At 42.8% G+C, this 21,757-nt stretch overlaps 1 protein-coding gene across 5 annotated transcripts in view; it reads left to right on the top strand.

The window, feature by feature from the left end:
• The first annotated feature begins 13,221 nt into the window (after positions 1-13,221).
• The window catches only part of FYN (FYN proto-oncogene, Src family tyrosine kinase), a 200,090-nt gene continuing 191,554 nt past the window's right edge, over positions 13,222-21,757 (top strand). For 4 of the 5 annotated variants that reach the window (XM_075923993.2, XM_075923991.2, XM_075923992.2 and 1 more), the window contains exon 1: positions 13,222-13,570. The gene's annotated coding sequence lies outside the window, so the exon portion shown is untranslated. The remainder of the gene's footprint in view (positions 13,571-21,757) is intronic. The other variant, XM_075923994.2, reaches the window with a different exon arrangement.

Here is a 21,757-nt window from a genome sequence, read left to right as displayed (position 1 = left end):
GTACCCTTTCCAATTTCTCCACATCTTTCTTGAAATGTGGCGCCCAGAACTGGACACAGTACTCCAGCTGAGGCCTAACTAGTGCAGAGTAGAGCGGCAGAATGACTTCACGAGTTTTGCTTACAACACACCTGTTGATACAACCTAGAATCATATTTGCTTTTTTTGCAACAGCATCACACTGTTGGCTCATATTCAACTTGTGGTCCACTATGACCCCTAGATCCCTTTCCGCCATGCTCCTTCCTAGACAGTCGCTTCCCATCTTGTATGTATGGAACTGATTGTTCCTTCCTAAGTGGAGCACTTTGCATTTCTCCTTATTAAACCTCATCCTGTTTACCTCTGACCATTTCTCTAACTTGCTAAGGTCATTTTGAATTATGTCCCTATCCTCCAAAGAAGTTGCAACCCCACCCAGTTTGGTATCATCTGCAAACTTAATAAGCGTACTCTCTATCCCAATATCTACATCATTGATGAAGATATTGAACAGTACGGGTCCCAAAACAGACCCTTGAGGAACTCCACTTGTTATCCCTTTCCAGCAGGATTTAGAACCGTTAACAACAACTCTCTGACTACGGTTATCCAGCCAATTATGCACCCACCTTATCGTGGCCCTATCTAAGTTATATTTGCCTAGTTTATCAATAAGAATATCATGCGAGACCGTATCAAATGCCTTACTAAAGTCTAGGTATATGACATCCACTGCTTCTCCCTTATCCACAAGGCTTGTTATCTTATCAAAGAAAGCTATCAGATTAGTTTGGCATGACTTGTTCTTCACATTCTTATATGTGAAGTTAGCAATATGAAGTATGAGGCTGTTTATTGTTTTAAACATGTTAATGAAAGCCATTACTGGCTTTCATTACCCCCTACCCCCCGCCCCCGAAAGGCTTAATAACTTTGTGATCAGCTAAATGACTTGTAAACAGCCCTGTTTGTCCCATAAGTCCAAAGGTGATTGAATTAGTAAGCCATGAGACCTCACCACCTGGTACTGAGATTCCATTTTCACCCTGGTATTTTTCCATCAAAGGCAGGAGATGCAGAATAAAAGCATCTGCCCTGGGCCAAAGCAATGGGAAGCTATCGGCTCTTTGTCTTCAGCTGGCCTGGAAAACCCAGTAAGGATACAAAGGGCTGAAGACCAAGGTCAGAGTAAAAGAATCTCTGACCTGAAGAGTATACCTGAAATAAGAATAGCTTCTTAGGGTAAGAATCTGATTACAATAAGTTTTGTAGTTAATTAGAATTAGCTAAGTTTTTTCTTTTCATTTTAATTTAGTAACTTACTTTGTCTGTTTTCACTTGCAACCACTTCAACCCTACTGTTTGTACTTAATAAAAACACTTTTATTTACTATCAGGCTCAGTGTGAATAACTGTTACCTGGGGGAATAATTAATGTGCACATCTTTCTTTCATTGATAAAGAGGGAGAACATCCTTACAAGCTTTCCATGTGTAAAACTTTTACACAGGGAATGATGGATTTATTTGAGTTTTTGGTCCCTTTTGGTGGTTGGTTTCCAGGATGCTGCATCCTAAAATTGCATGTTCCCAGAGCTGAAGTGGTACAGTGTCTGCATTGCTCTTCAGGGAGGCAGTAACCCCAACTCTGTACTTTGTCAGGCAGAGAGCAGAGGATCTGGCCTAGCAGGACAGCATAGTGAAGAGCCCCAGAGAGCAAGAAGGTGGATGTCAGTGGCATGATCAGCACACTTGGGAACAATCCCAAGGGGTCTTCTGTGACCACACTCCATCACAAGTGCCTCCAATTTTAAAAATCTGTGTCTTTCCATTACAACTATAGTCATTTTTGCTCTGATATGATCTTTTGAATTTATTGCCTCAATTCTCAATTGCAGAAGTACTATAGTACTAAATGTATTTACAATAGAAAGCTAGTAGCTATAGAGAAATCATAGGCAAAGGAAGTCAAATCCCTTCCTCTTTGCATAGTGGCACAAGTCCTGATATAAAGAGAAATCATTGTGGGGAAGAAGGGGGAGCGAATTACAAGGGAGTTTTCTATACACTTCATACTGCAGTGAGTTATAACATTCTACAACAAATCAATAGAGAAAGATGTAAATAATATCTGAAACAAATTCAAATATTTGAGGTTTTTTTTAATTCTGGCTGAACCCTTCTCCAATCATATAAAGCTTAATTAGAAAAGAAGCAGCATTCCAGAATCCCTCCCTACACTTCCTCCTTCCTCTCCCCCCACATGTATCTTCCAGGACTACAGTAGAACTCAAGGCACTTCACCCTGCAGGAGAGTAAATCTAATGGTAGGCTCACAGACACCCAGTTGTGAGTGCCCTGTGGCTGCATATGATTGTGAATTCCCTCTTCCCTCCCCTTTAAAGATATTTTCCTTGCATGTTTAAAGTTTACCTGAGCATTATATAGATATGTTTGCATGAGTGTGAAATAAAAACCTACTTATTATGAAAACGGAATTTATCTTTCTTATTGACTCTCACATGGTGACGGCTGCTAACATTCACAGACAATAGTGATAGGCATGTGTGCATTGTTATAGTCAGGCACAAATGGTAATCATTACAAGGCTCATAGCATAGTGCAATCAATGCCAGGCTCATCACACTACAACATACATTACTGTGCCTCATTGTTAAAATGCTTCTTCAAGGCCTCCCTTGGCCAAGAAACCCCTCAGTGAGATCCTCTTATATGCTTATGTAAAGCACAATACACTATTGAAGAGAGCAGTACAGGAGCCATGCTTTCTGACAGCTGAACGGCTTGCAGGTAACCATGGCAGTTGAAAATCAGCTTGAAATCTAGTAGGATGCCCATGAAATGATGGGATTGAGAAACCTGCATCTGAGGGCTCTGAGTTAGAGAGAGTTCTTTTCCAGGTGTCTAGCAGGTGGATTTTGCCCATATGCTCAGGGTCTAACTGTTTGCCATATTTAGGGCTGGGAAAGATTTTCCTCTCCAGTATGGGACAAACTCTTACAGGTTTTAACAACTGTAAATGGTGGATTTTCTGTAACTTAAAGGTTTATATCATTATTTGAGGACTTCAGTAACTCAGCCAGAGGTTCTGGGTCAATTACAGAGGTGAGCAGGTGGGGTTTTGTGGCTTGCAACATGCAGGAGGTCAGACTTAGATGATTATGATGGTCCCCTTTGACCTTAATGTCAATGAGTCTGTGAGATAAGGTGCAGAGTGGTTTTAGAAGAGGAAGATGAATCATTGATCACATTGTTAAATTAGAAACTGAAATACAAAAAGTATACGGAATAAAGGTTTCAAGATACCTGTTGTTCTAGATATTGAAAGGCATATAGCAGGCTGTGGAAGGATGGCTTGTTATACCAAGTAGGTACACTAAAGATAGGGGGAGGGGAATATACTGGTGCATTACAGACTCTTTGAGTAAAAGAACCAGGCAGGTCAGTGTTTGAAGTTATATGGACTAATATAATATAAAAAATGATGCAACACAAAGAAGTTTTATAAACCTGACCTTAATTAATCTAATAGTAAATAATCTCCAAAACAAGTAGGTGCCATTCTATTCACAGTGCTCTGTGGATTAGGAACAGGAATACTGAGGTGGCAGAAAAGAGAATCATTAAAATGTTACAAGACCCTTCTGATAGGAAAATGTGTGAGGGTTTCAAGTTCAGGCGTGATCTATACAAAAAAGAAAATTACAGAGGAATGTAAACTATATGGCTGTGTCTACATTGGCACCCTTTTCCGGAAAAGGGATGCTAATGAGACACTTCGGAATTGCAAATGCTGCGGGGGATTTAAATATCCCCTGCGGCATTTGCATGAACATGGCTGCCGCTTTTTTCCGGCTCGGGGTTTTGCCGGAGAAAAGCGCCAGTCTAGACGGGATCTTGCGGAAAATAAACCCTTTTCCACAAGATTCCTTATTCCTACTTGAAAGTATCCCTTTTCCGGAAAAGGGTGCCAATGTAGACACAGCGTATGTGTATAGAGAAAAAACAGATATGGTAAAAGATTCTAATATTTGATACTAAATTACTTTGGAAAGATTATGTCGGCTATGTTCAAGATAAAGGTATAGAAAGAATTAACCCATTTATAAATCTCGCTGGGAATCATAAAACTAAATGGAGCCTTGAGAGGTCATCATGTCCAGTTCTCATGCACTTATGGCAGGACCAAACACCATCTAGACCAGTGGTTCTCAACTCATTTCAGTCCACGGACCACCAAGCCAATCAAAAAATTTTTGTGGACCATCTCCTTTCTGAGACATGATAAAAAAGAGCAGATAATGAACATTTTGGTTTGAAATTTATTTCTTATTAACAGATTTTTGGATTCTCTTCTCACTGACAAGCTTTTCAGTGTTTGGAGTGATACTTGATAATGCACAACTAATATCGCTTTCCACTGCAAGCTGATTCCTCTGTTTGGACTTAACATGCAACAAACACGAAAATCCAGTCTCACACATATAAGTTAATGAAAATGGCAAAAGAAATCTGACTGCGTGTGCTGACAGATTTGGGTAACTCCTGGTCACGTGCCCAAAATTTCTCTATGGTATACTGCTGGTACATGTCTTGAGCTGCAAAATCATTTTTCAGATCCAAGAGTTCCTCCTGCAGATCCTCTGGAACACTATTAACATCTGTTATAAATGGATTCCTGATGAAAGATAATCCATCCCTTGTCCTGTCCACCTCGGGAAAGTATTGTTGGAATTTGTCTCGTAGCTTCCGTAAATGATCGAGAATTTGCGTCTGAATGGCTTCCTTTTCCCAGCGCATGGCATCCACATATGGAAATTGAACCAAATTATTGCCTTCGACTCTTACGATACAGAGTTCCAATTTGTCAAGAAAAGCCTTGATGATGCTTTGGTGAGAGAACAGATATGTGCCTTTCCCTTGCAGCTGAAGATTCAGTTTGTTCAAGATTCCAGAAATATCGACAAGATACTCAAGTTCTAAATTTGACTGTGTTAGCACATTTTGGAATTCCTCTTTCCCTTGAGCCTAGAGAAATAAATCCAACTCCTCTCTCAATTGAAAAACTCTGTTGAGTACGTTACCTGCTGACCACCATTGTACACAAGTGTAGAACAGCAACACATCAAAGTCGGAACCCATGTCCAGGCAAAATCTTTTGAACAGCCTGGTGTTCAGAGCCAATGATTTGATGTGATTCACCACTTTCACCAACCCTTTGAAAACGGCATTCAGTTGATCAGGCAATGTTTTTGACGCCAAAGCTTCCCTATGAATGAAGCAATGAACTCTGGTTACCATTGAAGCGTGCTGTTTCACCAGCGTTTGGAAGCCCGATCTTGAGCCCCGCATGGCAGGTGCACCATCAGTGGTGACACCCACAAGATGTACCCAATCCAGACCATGTACTTCAAAGAAATTGTTAACAGTTTCCATCACATCCTGAGCCTTTGTGGTGGTATCTAGAGTCTTACAAAAAAGAAACTCGTCTTAGAAGTCTTCCTCAACCATATATCGTGCGAACACCAATAGCTGAGAGCATAATGCGACATCGGTCAATTCATCCAATTGTATGACAAACAAGAGACTTCTTTATTTCATCCACAACTTGTTCACTGATGTTCTGTGATATCTCATTTATCCGTCTCGATACTGTGTCGTTAGAGACAGATATATCATTCAGTTTCCTTGCTGCTTCCTCACCAAGAACAAGCCACACCATCTCTTTTGCACAGGGGAGCACAAGTTGCTCTACAATGGCACGAGGCATCTTGCCCTGTGCAACTTTGTATGCAACAATGTAGGAAGCGCACACTGCATTGCTTGTCTTGTTGTAGAATGCACTTGTTGAGTAGAGGCACTGCCGTGTCAGACCTGATAACTGCCGCTCAAAATAATCTTCATCCTTTAGCAACAAGTTGGGGTGACACTTTTCGAGACTGAGTTTCAGCTTAGCCAGTTTCATTGAATCATTCTCCAAGACTTTGAAACAAGTAACATATTGTAGCAAATCAACACCTTCTTTTTCTTGACAAGTGAAGCCGAATTTGATGTAGTCCTCCGAATACTTGCGCTTGTTATTTCTTCCTGTCGTTGCCATTATAAACGAACTACACCACACCTGTAAAACAGCACATGTAGCACAGGACTAACGATACAGCAACTGCTCAGCATGACGGCAGCAGCTACACTGACACTCAGAGCCTCGGACAGAAGTTACTAGCAACACGACGAGGTTGTGTTCTAGGTGACACTATGGATGACGCGTCACATGCTTGTGAACACGGAGTAAAACAGCCTAACAGCAGTGCCTGCTCACACCATGTCACTTTGGACAATGTTCCTGTGGACCACTGAAAAAGTCACCATGGACCATCAGTTGACATCCACAGATCTAGACCATCCATGACAGGTGCTCGTATAACCTGCTCTTAAAATGATGGAGATTCCACAACCTCCCAAGGCAATTTATTCCAGTGCTTAACCATATTGACAGGAAGTTTTTCCTGTCATCCAACCTAAACCTTCCTTGCTGCAATTTCAACCCATTGCTTCTTTTCCTATCAGAAGGTTAAAGAACATATTTTTTCTTCCTTCTCCTTGTAACATCCTTTTAGGTAATTGAAAGCTGTTCTATCTCCTCTCAGTCTTCTCTTTTCCAAATTAAATAAACCCAGGTTTTAAATATTGCCTCATAGGTCATGTTTTCTAGGCCTTTAATCATTTTTGTTGTTCTTCTCTAGACCTTCTGCAATTTGTCCATATTTTTCCTGAAATGTGGTGCCCAGAATTGGACACAGTATTCTAGTTGAGGTCTAATGAGCACAGAGTAGAGTGGAATAATTGGGGGCAGATAAAAAAATGCTTCTGATGATATACATAGCCTTAATCAGACTAGCCAACAATGACTATGGCTGCCAAACTTTTGGATCAGCATCAAAATCAGAACTTACAAAATGAAATTTAATGCAAACTTAGGTACTACAAATAGGTGCATTTATTACAACACCTCTACACATGCTGTAGATAGCTTCTAGTTAGATGTAAGTTATACTATGAATGAAATTACTGGACCTAACTTTCTGGGCCAAAGTCAGTAGGAAATGTAGTGATGAAAGTACCCTACAAATATATGAAGATTGTTGGGAATTTGATGTGCACATTATAACCCAGGATGTTAGAATTCCACATGCCATTGATATTACAATATGGATGCAGAAGTGGAAAGCCAAGGAAAAACTAAATGACATCAAATTTTTTAGTCCTGGGAAAGAAGTTATGGATGGCAATATGGATGGATCTAAATAAGTATGATTAAATGTGGATTTAGATTTATTTTATAAATTTAAGGATAAAAAAGGGTGTCATGGGTGGCTGGCTGGCTGCAGCATGCCACTCTCTAGCAGAGAGTATTTTGAAAAAGTTTTGAAGTGCCTCGTGGGGGAAAGCCAATGATGCAGGGGGACTGAGTATATGGTTTCAACTTCCCATGATGCAGTGCATCCCATTATGTTTTGTGCCTTTTTTCAAAAACCCTGCGAACCTATGCATCTTCCGTCTCTGTGAGAAGCATGGATCCTGCATTGCCTTTTAGTATTGTTGTGAGCATTACAAACACAATGCACCTGATCCCACGGTGTGTTCAGAGCTGTGAGATGAGCATTGGTGAATATGATGATTCCTTGCAGTTTGTCGTGCTTTGAGAAATGGAAAGAAATAATTCAAGGTGGCTGTTGGCATTTGTGGAGCAGCTACAGATGGTGGAGCACCAGTTCTGAGCCTAAGACACAAGCACTGATTGGTGGTACCTCATTGTTATGCAGGTATGGTACAATGAGCACTGGTTGCAGAACTTTTGGACACCCACGGCCACATTTCTGGAACTATATTCTATAGACTAAATAAGCCCAGTTCCCTCAACCTGTCTTCATAAGTCATGTGCCCCAGCCTCCTAATCATTTTTGTTGCCCTCTGGAGGACTCTTTTCAATTTGTTCACGTCCTTTCTGAAGTGGGAGGAACCAAAACTGGATGCAATATTCCAGATGTAGCCTCACCAGTACTAAACAGAGGAAATAATCACTTCCCTCAATCTGCTGGCAATGTTCCTATTAATGCAGCTCAATATGCCATTAGCCTTCTTGGCAACAAGAGCACACTGACTCATATCCAGCTTCTCATTCACTGTAATCCTGAGGACCTTTGCTGCAGAACTGCCAGTTAGCCATTCGGCCCCCAGTCTGTATCAGTGGTTGGGATTCTTCTGTCCTAAGTACAAGACTCTGCATTTGTCCTTGTTGTACCTCACCAGATGCACCCCCCCCCCAATCCTCCAATTTGACTATTACTCTCGACCTTATCCCTAACCCTCCCACAAATCTACCCCTACCCACACCGGGGTGTCATCCATAAACTTACTGAGAGTGCAATCCATCCCATCATTGACATCATTAATGAAGATGTTGATCAAAACTGGCCCCAGAACAAGCACTGGGGGCACTCTTCTTGATACCATCTGCAAACTAGACATCACTACCCACTGAGACTAACAATCATACCAGTGCAGCAGTCTGGGAGCTGATCTTGTCTGTGAAGAGCAAGGCAAATAAAACACTGAGCACTTCTACTTTTTCCACATCATCATCACTAGGTTGCTTCCACCATTCAGTAAGGGTCCCACATTTCCCCAGACCATCATCAGATGTAGTCACCCCATCTAAAAAAAAGTTTTAAAATTGAAAAAGGTTCCAAAAAGGGCAGTAAATGTGATTGGGGTATAGAGAATGGCTTCCATAGGAGGGGAGATTAATAAGATTGGAAATTTTAAGCTTGGAAAAGAGATGACTAAGAGGAGATATGAACAAAGGTCTATAAAATCATGACTGGTGTGGAGAAAGTAAATAAGGAAGTGCTATTTACTCCCTCTTGTAACACAAGAAATAGGGGGGTCACCAAATGAAATGTATAGGCAGTAGGTTCAAAACATACCAAAGGAAGCATTTTTCACATAATCCACAGTCAACCTTTGGAACCCCTTGCCAGAGGATTTTGTGAAGACCATAACTATAACAGGGTTCTAAAAAGAGCTAGATAAGTTCATGGAGGATAGGTCCATCAACGGCTATTAACCAGGATGGAGAGGTATGGTTTCCCTAGCCTCTCTTTTCTAAAGCTGGGAATGGGAAACAGGGGATGGATCACTTAATGATTACCTGCTCTCTTCATTCCCTCTGGAACACCTGGCTTATACTCCCCCAGCAGCCAAGAACCTGAATCTTCTTTGCTGTGGCCCCAGAGCTGGAAAAGATGTTATTTCCTACCACAGCCTAGCCTCTGAGGTGCTCCCACTGACTCATGGCACCCTTATCTGTGCTTGTCTCCCTTGCACATATCTGTTTCAAAAGATGCAACAATAACCTCACTTTTCCTAAAGCACTGTGCCTGCCTCAGGCACAATGATGAAATATGTCTTCCTGGAAATCTATGGGAATTTTGTTATTGACTTCACCAGGATCAGGATTTCTCCCAATATTTCTGAGTTTGTGCATCTCCACACTTCCCCCAACACTAACTCCGATTTAGAGCCACTATGTAGATTGCATCTATTATTTTCCTGTCTGTCATTGTATTTGTTTCTCTTCTACTATTTCAACATCCTTGTTAATGTTTATAAACTCTTTAAAATGCATCTATTTTATGTGTTACAACTGTTGCTTGCATGCACAAAACAAGTTCCTGGAATAACTATACAGGCAGTCCCCGGGTTACGTACAAGATAGGGACTGTAGGTTTGTTCTTAAGTTGAATCTGTATGTAAGTCGGAACTGGCGTCCAGATTCAGCCGCTGCTGAAACTGATCAGCGGCTGATTCCAGGAAGCCCGGGGCAGGGGCTTCCTGTAGTCAGCCACTGGTCAGTTTCAGCAGCGGCTGACTTGGGGACGCCTGGGGCAGAGCAGCTGGGGTGCTGCTGGGTTGGTCCAGTAGCGCCGCCGCTCCTCGGCGCTACTGGACCAACCCAGGAGCACCCAAGCTGCTCTGCCCCAGGCGTCCTGATTCAGCCGCTGCTGAAACTGACCAGCAGTGGCTGAATCAGGACGCCTGGGGCAGAGCAGCTGGGGTGCTGCCCGGTTGGTCCAGTAGCGCCCAGAGCGGCGCTACGGGACCAACTGGCAGCGCCCCAGCTGCTGTACCACAGGTGTCCGGAGCAAAGCCGCGGAGCACGGGGGCAGCGGGACAGCCCAGACGCGCCGTGGCTGTCCTGCTGCCCTCGGGCTCCGTGGCTTTGCTCTGCTTTGCCCCCCATCCCCCTGGTCTGCAGACCAGGGGGACGGGGGGGGCAAAGCAGAGCCAAGCCGCGGAGCACGCGGCCAGTTGACAGACCAGACGCGTCTGGGCTGTCAGCTGACTGCGCGCTCCGCGGCTTGCCCCCCCCCCCCCGTCTCCCTGGTCTGCAGACCAGGGGGACGGGGGGGCAAAGCAGAGCAAAGCAGAGCCAAGCCGCGGAGCACGTGGGCAGCGGACAGCCCTGTCCGCTGCCCGCGTGTTCCGCCGCTTTGCTTCCTCTCCCTGGTCTGCTGGAGACCAGGGAGAGGAAGGGCCCCGTTCGTAACTGCGGATCCGACATAAGTCGGATCCGCATAACTCGGGGACTACCTGTACCACCAAACTCTCTTAGTAGAAACAGAGTTTATACAAAGAGGTTTTTTTTTCAAATATAGTTTCCCGAACAACAGAAGCTCTAGTATCAACAAAGTCTTTCTGCCATTATAGCATCTGTTGTTCGGGGAACTGGTGTAAATTATACCTGCAAAAACCGTCTATATAAACTCAAAATGATTTTTTTTTACCAGTACAACTGCAGTTTACACTAGGGTATATCTATATAGACTGGATGTGGGGGTTGGGGGTTTCATGCACTTTATTCATAACTAAGCTCATAAACTGTTTAAATATAGACCAGGCCTAATGGTAGAAAACTTATCTTAAATCCTGTCTTAACTGAGACCAGGGGGGAATTTGTCACTGTCACTTAAAATCCTGAGAATTTTTGATGATTTGTGTTCCTGTATTGAAATTATAACTTAAGCAACAGCACTGTAGACCATACATAAAGTTGTGCAAATAGTTGATTTTTCAGTTCACTTGCAGTTCTGGGGGGAAAAAATCAGTTTGAGTCCACATGAATTTGTGAAATATTTTGGTTGATTCACCCACATCTTCAATTTATGGCAAAAATAGTTTCGTTCAAAATGTTTTGCTCAGCTGTGACCAACACTTTGCGCTTAAGAACTCCCATTGGTTTTGAAAGTAGCTCCACATACAAAGTCACTATATGTGCACACCAAGGTCCAAAATAAAAATGAACAGACAAAAATCATCTATACAGAAATCCAGGAAGCTGACGTGTTCTTTTTGCAGTCACATTGCTGCAGCCTGATACAAAATAAGCCCCCAGTTGAACATATTAAGACTATAATTCCATCAAGAAATTATTTTAATATAGTAAATCACCAAGATCAAATGCTTCACTGGGTCATATATCAGAAAGCCAATAGGAAACATTTAGAGGGTGCAGACTTATTAAATATAATACAAATTTAAAATAAATTATTTCCACAGATCTTCTCTCTTATTCACCCCCTCTTGTTCCTTTGTCACACTCTATCAGAGAATCTTAACGATGACCTCAGCAACTTTAAGGGAGAATAACCTCCCATATGTAAGGAATGTATAGCAATCAGGTATACTCATCTGTTGAAACAAGAGCAACTGAGATTACTGTTAAGATTTTGTTTTATAACACAAGTTTGAAGTTAGGATACATACTGCTTTTCTGTAGGTGTTAGAGGTGGAAGTGAAAGCCGTATGGAATGTTGGAGTGTCCCTGTCAATGTTATAGGCAATGAGGAAATACAAGAAACACAGGAGACTTTCCTCCTCATGTATTATTTCCATGATTGATGAAGCGTATCCTTATTCAACTAAAATAAATGTTTGTGTGTGTTTATTTACACTATTGTACTTCCTGGAAGCCCCGGTCAAGAGCAGAGTGGGGAGGGGAAGAGAAGGGGGCATTCACTGTGCTACCTGCTGTATAGACATAAAAGTAGACACACACTGTCTGGAAGAGTTCATAACCTAGTCATATCCAACATTGTAAAGTGCTTTGAGAGTCTTGGATGAAAGGCATTATGGAAGTGCTAAATATTTGCCATTAATAATAATTAAAACAAATGAAAACGGTTAAAAACTACAGTTCTGGTGAGAACTGTATATTTTACTGACAGTATTTTCTTATATATTGCCAACCCCAAGCCATTAAATGTTCTAAATTGTTGGCTTAAATAGTTATTGTTTTCTTTTAATTCTTTTATTTCTGAGCTTTAGGATACACTTATTTCGTATTTGCCACCATGAAGCAAGAGGCTAATTTTAAAAATAAACGGGAACTAATGGTCTCACATAATCACCAGATTCCAGGGGCTCCTGCTTTCAGAAAAAAGCCTACTACTTTAAGAGCAATAACATGCAAAGGGCTGACAACACTGTGACTTCATACTGCAAAACATTAGCATTAGGGATGAGCCCTAACACAACCCCTCATCCTTCCCCTCCCCATCTGTGAGGTTCCAGAATCCAGCTTTGACTGGAAGGGGGCCATCAAAGCTGGGCTGGACCTATCCAAGTCGCCACTCCCGAGTCCCTGCATTTTTGCAGTGGAGGAGAGGACAGTTTGGAACCTCCAACCCAGGGGTGCAGGCACATGTGTTACAGCGGGGTGCTGAAGAGGGAACCCCTATATTGGGTGTTTATTATGACTACTTCAAGGCAGGAGGTGCAGCACCCCTGCTCCAACCTTCTCCGAACTTTGCTTCCCCCTCCCCCGTCAAGAAGAAAAATGCCCAGTGCCAGCCCAGGCGTGGGGGGGGGGGGGGGCGGGGATCTGCTGGGGAGCATGAAGGACAGAGGGGAGCACACCCGGCATACGAAGGGCGCTGTGCTTGGTACTCCAGCTAGCCCAAGGCGCCCACCCCGCGTGGGCACCCACCCGGCTGCAAGCCGGTGGCGGGTGGGGCAACCTAATGCACTGCACTCCGGCTCCTCCTTTGCCGCCGCCTCTACCAATAACTGCGGCAGCCCCCCGCCGCTGCGCCTCGCCATAGGCCGGCTGGGGCTGCCAGTCTCGGGCCGCCCCCGCGGGGAAGGAGGCGGGAGACCCGGCTCCGGAGTTGGCTGGGGGCGCGGCTGCGGTTGCGCCATCTGTCAGGCGGGGGGAGCGAGCCGGAGCCGGGCTCCGCCGCTGTCGCTCGGGAGAGGAGGACGCAGCGAGCCGGAGCGACGCCCCTGCGCGCCCGTCTCCCTCCTGCCCTCCCCCGGCTGCAGCCCGCGCGCGCGCCGCCGCCGCCGCCTCCTCGGCTCCCGGGGTCTTCGGTGCCTGCGCGCCCGACCCGCTCCCTGCTGCTCCCGCGTGGTGCCGGCCGGCGTCGGCGGGCGGGGAGGAGTCGCCTGGGGAGGGGCCCCTGCCGCGAGGGGGATGCTGTGAGCCTGGCCCCGCGGCGCCAGCCCAGGTAAGGGAGCTAGAGCCCCGGGGCCCCTGCTGCGGCTGCAGCCCGGGGGAGGCGGGGATGCTGCGGCGCCGCTGTTGGGTGGTTTCCTTTGTGTGGGGCTGGGTGGGCGGGAGGCTTTCTCGGGAGAGGTGCGGGCATCGCCGTTGCAGGTGCCCTTCATCCAGAGCCCCCTGGCCTGGGCGTGCAGCTGGAGCCCAGCGGGGGCAGCGATGCCAGGAGAGGAAGAGGGGAGGCTGCGGCTACAGCAGCCTTACATCTGTGTTATGTATTTTCCCCTGTAACATTTGTTACTTGGGTTGACCCCCCACGAAAAACAGCCGCTTTATTGTTTCGGGCGATCATGTGGGCTGCGCAGGGTTGGCCCATAGGGTGGCTTGTTGTGACCCTGCTGATGGTGAGGTTGACGGGCGATGGTAAGCGAGTTCTGGCAGAATATAACAGGCTTGTTGGCTGCCGGGGGGGAGCCGTGGTGCTGTGCGGCTGGATCGGTTCACGTTTCTGTTTCATGTTTTGTGGCTCTGAAGCTCTCTCGAGGAGCTAAATGCGAATTGTGATGTAATCATTTAATAATTGATGCTCATGTATAGCTGGCTCTGACCCATGCTGCCTTTCTCCTGCTTTGGACCATTTGCATGTTTTTGGTTTTGTCCCATTTCTATCTCCACCCCCGTTTTAACTCTTGAGCTACAGGCACAGGCTTTATTAAGTTACTGAGCTAGAAAAGGGTAACTGGGATTCATCACTGGGCTTTATTTGCTGCAGTTTAGGAGGGAGAGAAAAGGGGAGGGAGAAATAATAAATAAAACGACCCTCTGTCCCTCTCAGATTTGATAGGATTTGTGTATGTGACAAAGGACTCTTTCAGTAATGAAAGAAGAGAGGCACAAAATGCCCAAGCATGGTAGGATTTGAAAGGAGGTTTGCTTCTCGTTTCTTTTCCCAGTTCCCTGGGGCTTCTCTCTCCCCAGATGAGGCCGCTGATCTGCTCTCAATTCTTTTCCAGCCACATTTAGATTAGTGAAAGATACCAAATGCCACGCCATGGGTGCCAACATTTTGCTGCATCTGCAGAGCTACAGTATTGTATACAGCAAAAGTTTCTTTAATAATGTTGTTAATGGTTTCTACTGCCTCAATAACTTGCTTTTTTGCTGCTCTGTGTAGATTTCTTTAATTCTAAAATGAGAACATAATAGCCTCATCCATTCAGTAGTGGTGGGGGAGGGAGAGAGATAGGGCTAATGCCTAAGGAAAAAATTTTGGTCAAGTGCAAGGGACCACACTGCAGTTTTTCCACAGTAAGTGTGATACATTCAATTTCTTAGCATGATTAATAACCCAGCAGGTTTGTAAGAGAGGCAGGGCATACTGAAAATGCTTTTAAAGACCTTGTCACTTTCCTGCTTGTATGCTGCCTCCTTAACTCCCACGTCCTTCCTCCAACCACTCAAACAACTGTCATACTTTCCAGTTTTGTAAATATCTCTTAACTGGTACTCCCTTGCCAGTGCTCTGAACAACTGCAGGTGAAGATCCTTTGCTTACATGTTTTTAGAGGAAGTGGGTTTGTTAGGGGTTTTGTCTAACCCTCGTGGATAAAAAACAGTAAATTAAATTGTCAACTTGAAATCAAGACCATTTTAATAACGATCTGAAAGTAGTTTCCAACTCTACATTCACGTGTTGAATTTTGTGGGTTTTCAATCACATTTTCCAGTTTTGGGGTTTTTTTTAATATGTTTTCGGTCTTCTGCTATGACAAACCCACACAGAGAAAACTGTGCATAAAGTTCTGTTAAATGAACCAAGCAAACTATAAATGGGGGAATATGTAGGGGGAAAATGGCTTTTAATATTTCTGTTATAACCATTTTAGGGTTTTGTTTTTTTTTTTAAAGAACCAAAAGTGTCTGTCTGTCTTCCTCCCAGCCATGTCTACTCTCACCCCAAGTTAAAATTATTCAAGCCAGAAGTGCAGAATATCTTGGACTAATCGACTCAAATCTTTAATGCTTAATGCTCATTCTAAGAAAAAAATAGTTGAACCCGATGGATGTTAATTATGTTTGAAATTTAAATCAGGATAATTTAAAAAACAAAGTGTCTTGCCAAGTTGTTCTGGGGGAAGGAGTGGGAATCATTTTTAATACATTTTGTTGTGACAGTGACTAGTTATTTTTTTCATTAATAGTAATATGGCTTAATAGCTTCCTTTTTCAGTTATAATGTGGATTAATCTTATTTCACTCCTATTCTGTAAACTAATGTGAGAAGCTCACTAGAATATTCAAATTGTTCTTGTGGGGTGTGTTTTTTTTTTCTTCTGTGAGCCTATTGTATTAAGCACTAATGTTAAAATAACTTAGAAAGTGTCAGTTTGTGAACTCATTTCAATAGCATATTTGTGCAATAGCAATGATTTCCTTCATCAGGGTGTCTTCTGCAAGGTAATTAACTTTGGCACTATTATGAACCCTCAGCTCTGGCCACACAACTCAAGTCATGATGTATAATCTTTTGATTAAGCATGTAGTGGCATAGGGATATTGCTTGATTATAAAACTTTAATATAGCTTAACAGGAAACAGTTTTCAGATTGGATGAATACAGTCCTTATTAGAGAGAGATGAAACAAAATGCTAGGCATAGCTGTCAGTGAAAATACTATAGATATGATGGCAAAGTGCAGATAAAGTTTACTTTTAACTTCACTAATATTGTTATTAGATTAAAACAAAATTAAGGGCAGTTAATAAATATACAATTTCAGGGTAAAATAAAGAGGTTTGTAAAATCAATTGTCTTTAATGTAGTTGTAATTGTTAAACAGTTATACTGCATGAAGCATCTGAGTAACGTTTTCCAAATATGCACATGTGGAGTGTAGTATTAAAAATACCTTTGGGGCCAGTGCCCATATGAGCGAGGTTAAAATGAACACAAGCATGATATAATTTGCAATAGATTTATGGTCTAATAAAAATTCAGTTAAACAAGTTAAAACTACATGGTCCCTCCATAATGATTTAATGTTGTGTATATCTCACATAACTGTCATATTTTCAATTGTGAGAAAGTCATAAAACTGGTGCTACATACACTCTCGTGTGATGCCAAAGTCTGTATATGGACTAATGGGAGGTCTGCGAATAAGGGCTGGGTAATTTATGCACCTACAGGGTGTGATGCACTATCCTATCTAGTAACATTGGGACTACTTACAGGGAAAATAATGAGTCTGCTTCACAGTTTTAGCTGGCTTTTAGGGCTCCTACACTTAGCTCCAGAGGCCCCAGGTTTGATTCTTCCTGCAGATAACCAGGGTCTGCCTCTGTTAACGCTTGCAGGATTTGCATGTATATGTTGCAAGTCAGCAACTTATTTAGAATATGATTTTTCAGAGATGCTGAGCACTTGCAACTCTAACTCAAGTCAGCAGGCACTAAAGTTCTTGAAAAGGGCTATTATTTTACTTTACTTTTACAAGCATTTGTCCAAAAAGCATCTGTCTTACACTGTACAGCCCAGATTCTCAAAACCTTGTGGGTCTAAAATGTGTTTTGTTTCAAGTGGAGTCAGCATCCTCTTGAGAACCTGGGCTCAGGTGCCATTGACACTTATTACGTCAAATGGAAGACCTGATTCTTACACACTTGTGTATTTGCTTAATTTTACTCATGAAAGCAGTCTCACTGAAGTCAATGGGAATATTTATTTGTAAAATTAAGTGTCTCTCTTCAGAAGAGATGCCATAAACATAAAACTAGTAACTTAGAAACTAATTAGACATTGTGGCAAAGCAAAAATATACCATCTCCTTTGTAACTCTGGCTGAAACATGACCATTCATTTTACAACAGATTTTGAAATTTAGCTTCATTTCAAATGAAAACAAGACTCTCAAAATTCTCCACAGAGGAAAACCACAAAGCTTCTTCCTCCCCGCCTCCCGCCACTTCCAGGTCTCAACCCCTTCCCCCCCCCCTTCCAGGTCTGTTGAGACTCTTTTTATTTTTTTCCAATGTGGAGACTCTCTTCTTTTATAATGTATAATTTGACTTTGTTTCACATTTTTGTTTCACAACAAAAAATAAAAATGTTTCAGTCCAAAAAAGCCAAAACAAGATATTTTGCTGTCAGAACTTTGATTTTTATTGTTACAAAACAAAACTTATACACAGTTTAAATAAATCTTCTGAAAAGTTTCAATTTAAATGGAACTAATTTTTCCAACTAACTTTACTCTTTGAATTCCATGTCTTTATCAACATTCCTGCTATGTGTTTCCCCCTCTCCAAAAAGTGCCCATAAAAGTGAGCCTCACAAAATATCCTGTTTGGACAACTTTAGAATAAGAGAGGAAGCGAGTTGAAGAACCTGGGAGGCCAGGAACCTATATTTCTTCATATCAGTGGAATTGTAGCTCAGACACCCTGCTTATCACAACTATGGAAGCATATGTCAGGGAGTGAATCTACTAAACGGCTAGCACATAGATGGACCCAAGATCTTTATTTAACATAAAACCTTTTTTAAACTGAGAGGATGACATTAATTCCAGCAAAGTCTTGTATCTAAAAAATTTCTTTTGCTAAACAAATAATGAGGGTTTTTGTCGGTAAGCAAATGAATTACACAAAATATCTTGAATTAAACAGCAGCTCTGTTTACTAAATACCGTGCTTCATGTTGACACCCAATGCAGTAAAATAAACCATGTTCTGCAGTTATGAGGGCTGAGGTAAGCAAATAGAAGTGAGTAGGAAAAATCCCCATAAGTGATAGAAAGGGAGGAAAACAGCCAACACAGTGTACTCCCTCTTCTCTTGAGTCTACATAAATCATGTTGATTCCATACTGTGCGCATGCAGTAGTTGTAAAGGGGCTGGAAAGAGTGAGGTTGGGAAATTGCTACTCTATGGCATGTTTATCTCTGAAGCAGGTGGGTGTCCAATGAGCTGTGCAGTCAAGGGAGAGTGCTTCACATCATATAATTGCAGTTTGCACTATACTGTTTTTTTAGGATAGCACTAGAAAGAACTTTGTAGGACCATGTAAAGGAAATGCTGTAGCATAGCACTAAAAGATAAGTGCTAGTTAAAACTTAGGGCCCTCATTTTGAAAACAAAGTTATGTTAATCTTAAATCACAGCGCTTATGCTTCAGATGACTCATGAAGTGTCAGTTTTAAAGCCGACGGCCTTAGAAGCCCTTTTTAAAATGTTTTGTTAAATGATGTCCTTTGTAATGAAATGTCTGAAAATTGTTTTGGAGCTGATCTGACAGTAACAGCATAGTGTGCAAAGAAGTAGGGGAGACCCTTTTAAAAAAAAAAAGTTAGAGAAGCTAAGGAGATGCCCGGATGAAGAGATGATGATGAGATATAAAGGTGCTGAAAAGCAGCAACAGAGAAAAAGAAAGCTTATGTAGTGCTGATGACTGAAGAATGTAGATACATTACAAAAAGACCCTCTAATTTTTTAAAAAAAGAGATGAAATTGTCATAAACTGGATTTTTTCCTTATTTGAAAGATTCAGGCATCCACTTTTGTATAGACTCATATTGTAATAGATTTTTTTTCAAAGCTTCCACTTTTGTGCAGTCAAACCAGCTAGGTTTTTACACATCTGTTAATTGGTTTATTATTTAGGACAGTAGTTTCAACTTTTCAGTTGTGGACCCCTAAAATATTATGAATGGAGTTGCGGATGGACTCCTTTAGAAATTCAGCCTATGATCCACAGACCCCTACCGAAGAAGTCTTGGACTGAAAACTTGCTGAATAGAGTTCAGCATGAAACTTCATGCACCGTGAGAAAGTAGGGATATAAAAGCTTGTTTAATCAGTTAACTGGTTAAGCTGCTCCAGCCCCCAACTGTTAACGGTTAACTGGAACTGGTAAGCATCACCCATTAACCTTTCACATCCCTAAAAGGGTGCTAAATTGTGAGCTTCTATAATAACAGCTATACTTCTGGGTTTTGACCTGTGGGAGGGGTATTCACATATTTTGATTTTAAAAAACAAACAAACAAAAAAAACAACAGAATGCCTTTTCTGGGGTCTGAAATTTTATTTTCATGGTCACCTTTTGTGGTTTCCTTAAACATGATTTCTAGACCCCATAGGGATGTGATGACCACAGACTGAAAACCACTGATCCACAATATAAAGACAAACGGGCCTTTGACTTCATCCCTTCTATTTTACCATTATGGATACTTCAAAGAATGTAACTTTTTTTGTTATTGTTCAGGCATAGTTTTAGGACCACATTGCACCAAGTTAAGTGAATGCAACTTTGAGTCAATGAAGTTAAGTCAAATTTTGCTAGCAGTGAACATGGCCCATAACTGCTAAGAACACAAACTAAGAAGTGGGACTGTCCCATGAAAGCTCCTCACCTAATAAAATATCTTGTTAGTCTTTGAAGTGCTACATGACTGCTTTTTTGTTTTGTTTTGTTTTTACTAAGATGTGAAATGCATTTCACGGCTTATGTGCCATTTCAGAAAAAGAAAATTTCTCAAATATTTGTGTATGTAACATTTACATAGTATTTGGGATGATAAGAGTCTTAACTCAAACAAGTTCCCATACATTGCAGGATTCACTTTGAGCTATATGACTTGTGAGTAATATAGTCTTTCCAAATTGATGCATACAAACCTTATATTGTATGAGCATGCATTTGCAATTCATGATACTATTTTCCAGATAATCACCCAGTTCATAAATGCTCTGATTTTTTTTCCATTTATGACAGCTGCATACCTCTTGCCTGACCTTTAGTAACAGGGTAACTTGCAACATACAATATTTTAGTTCCCCCAAATCTACTTTTTCTGGTGTACAGGCAGTCCCCGGGTTACGTACAAGATAGGGACTGTAGGTTTGTTCTTAAGTTGAATCTGTATGTAAGTCGGAACTGGCTGATCAGTTTCAACAGCGGCTGAATCTGGACGCCAGTTCTGACTTACATACAGATTCAACTTAAGAACTCCAGGCATCCCCAAGTCAGCTGCTGCTGAAACTGATCAGCGGCTGATTCCAGGAAGCCCGGGGTAGGGGCTTCCTGTAGTCAGCCACTGGTCAGTTTCAGCAACGGCTGACTTGGGGACGCCTGGGGAAGAGCACCCAAGCTGCTCTGCCCCAGGCGTCCTGATTCAGCCGCTGCTGAATCTGACCAGCAGTGGCTGAATCAGGACGCCTGGGGCAGAACAGCTGGGGTGCTGCCCGGTTGGTCCAGTATCGCCCAGAGCGGCGCTACGGGACCAACTGGCAGCGCCCCAGCTGCTGTACCACAGGTGTCTGGAGCAAAGCCACGGAGCAGGGGGGCAGCGGGACAGCCCAGACGCGCCATGGCTGTCCACTGCCCGCATGCTCCGCGGCTTTGCTCTGCTTTGCCCCCTCCCCGTCCCCCTGGTCTGCAGACCAGGGGGATGGGGGGGGGCAAAGCAGAGCCAAGCCGTGGAGCGCGCGATCAGCTGACGGCCCAGACCAGGCGGGGGAGGGGGGGCAAAGCAGAGCCAAGCCTCGGAGCGTGTGGGCAGCGGACAGCCCTGTCCGCTGCCCACGTGTTCCGCCGCTTTGCTTCCTCTCCCTGGTCTGCTGGAGACCAGGGAGAGGAACCCCGTTCGTAACTGTGGATCCGACATAAGTCGGATCCGCGTAACTCGGGGACTGCCTGTATATCAGCGAAGATATAGGATCCAAATGCAGGCAGTCTTCTTTTAAGTCTCTCAATGGAATTCCAGCTATTGTCTGGTGTGGGTGGATTAGCTTAGCTCTGAAGGGAACGCTCTAAATTAAGCATTCAGTATTTTGCAGATCCACTAGTGCGAGGTAAATAAGATGTTTGGACCTTTGGAGTGAATAAAATATCATTAGTCTATGTTTTAACTACTATCAAAATAAAAAGTACAGTAGATGTACATCAGCAAGTCAGTTTTGTGACATGTTAAATCCCTCCTTTTAATTGACAATATTTGTACCAAAATAACTCCGAGATATGATCAGTTTGCAAAAACTATGAATTATGCCACTTAGTTTCTCTACTGTTCATAGCACATCTTGGCATTTTATAAGACCATACTGTCAAGATAGCAAAAACTGGGGTTAATGGTAAATGTGATATCAAGGGCCTCAACATCAGTGTTATTGTTGTGAAGAACACAGCATAAAT

The sequence above is a fragment of the Pelodiscus sinensis genome, chromosome 3 (genome assembly GCF_052426305.1).
Source record: "Pelodiscus sinensis isolate ZL-2025 chromosome 3, ASM5242630v1, whole genome shotgun sequence".
Classification (NCBI taxonomy): Eukaryota; Metazoa; Chordata; order Testudines; family Trionychidae; genus Pelodiscus; species Pelodiscus sinensis.
The sequence above is the reverse complement of the archived record's forward strand: the minus strand, read 5'-3'. Positions and strand labels throughout refer to the sequence as shown.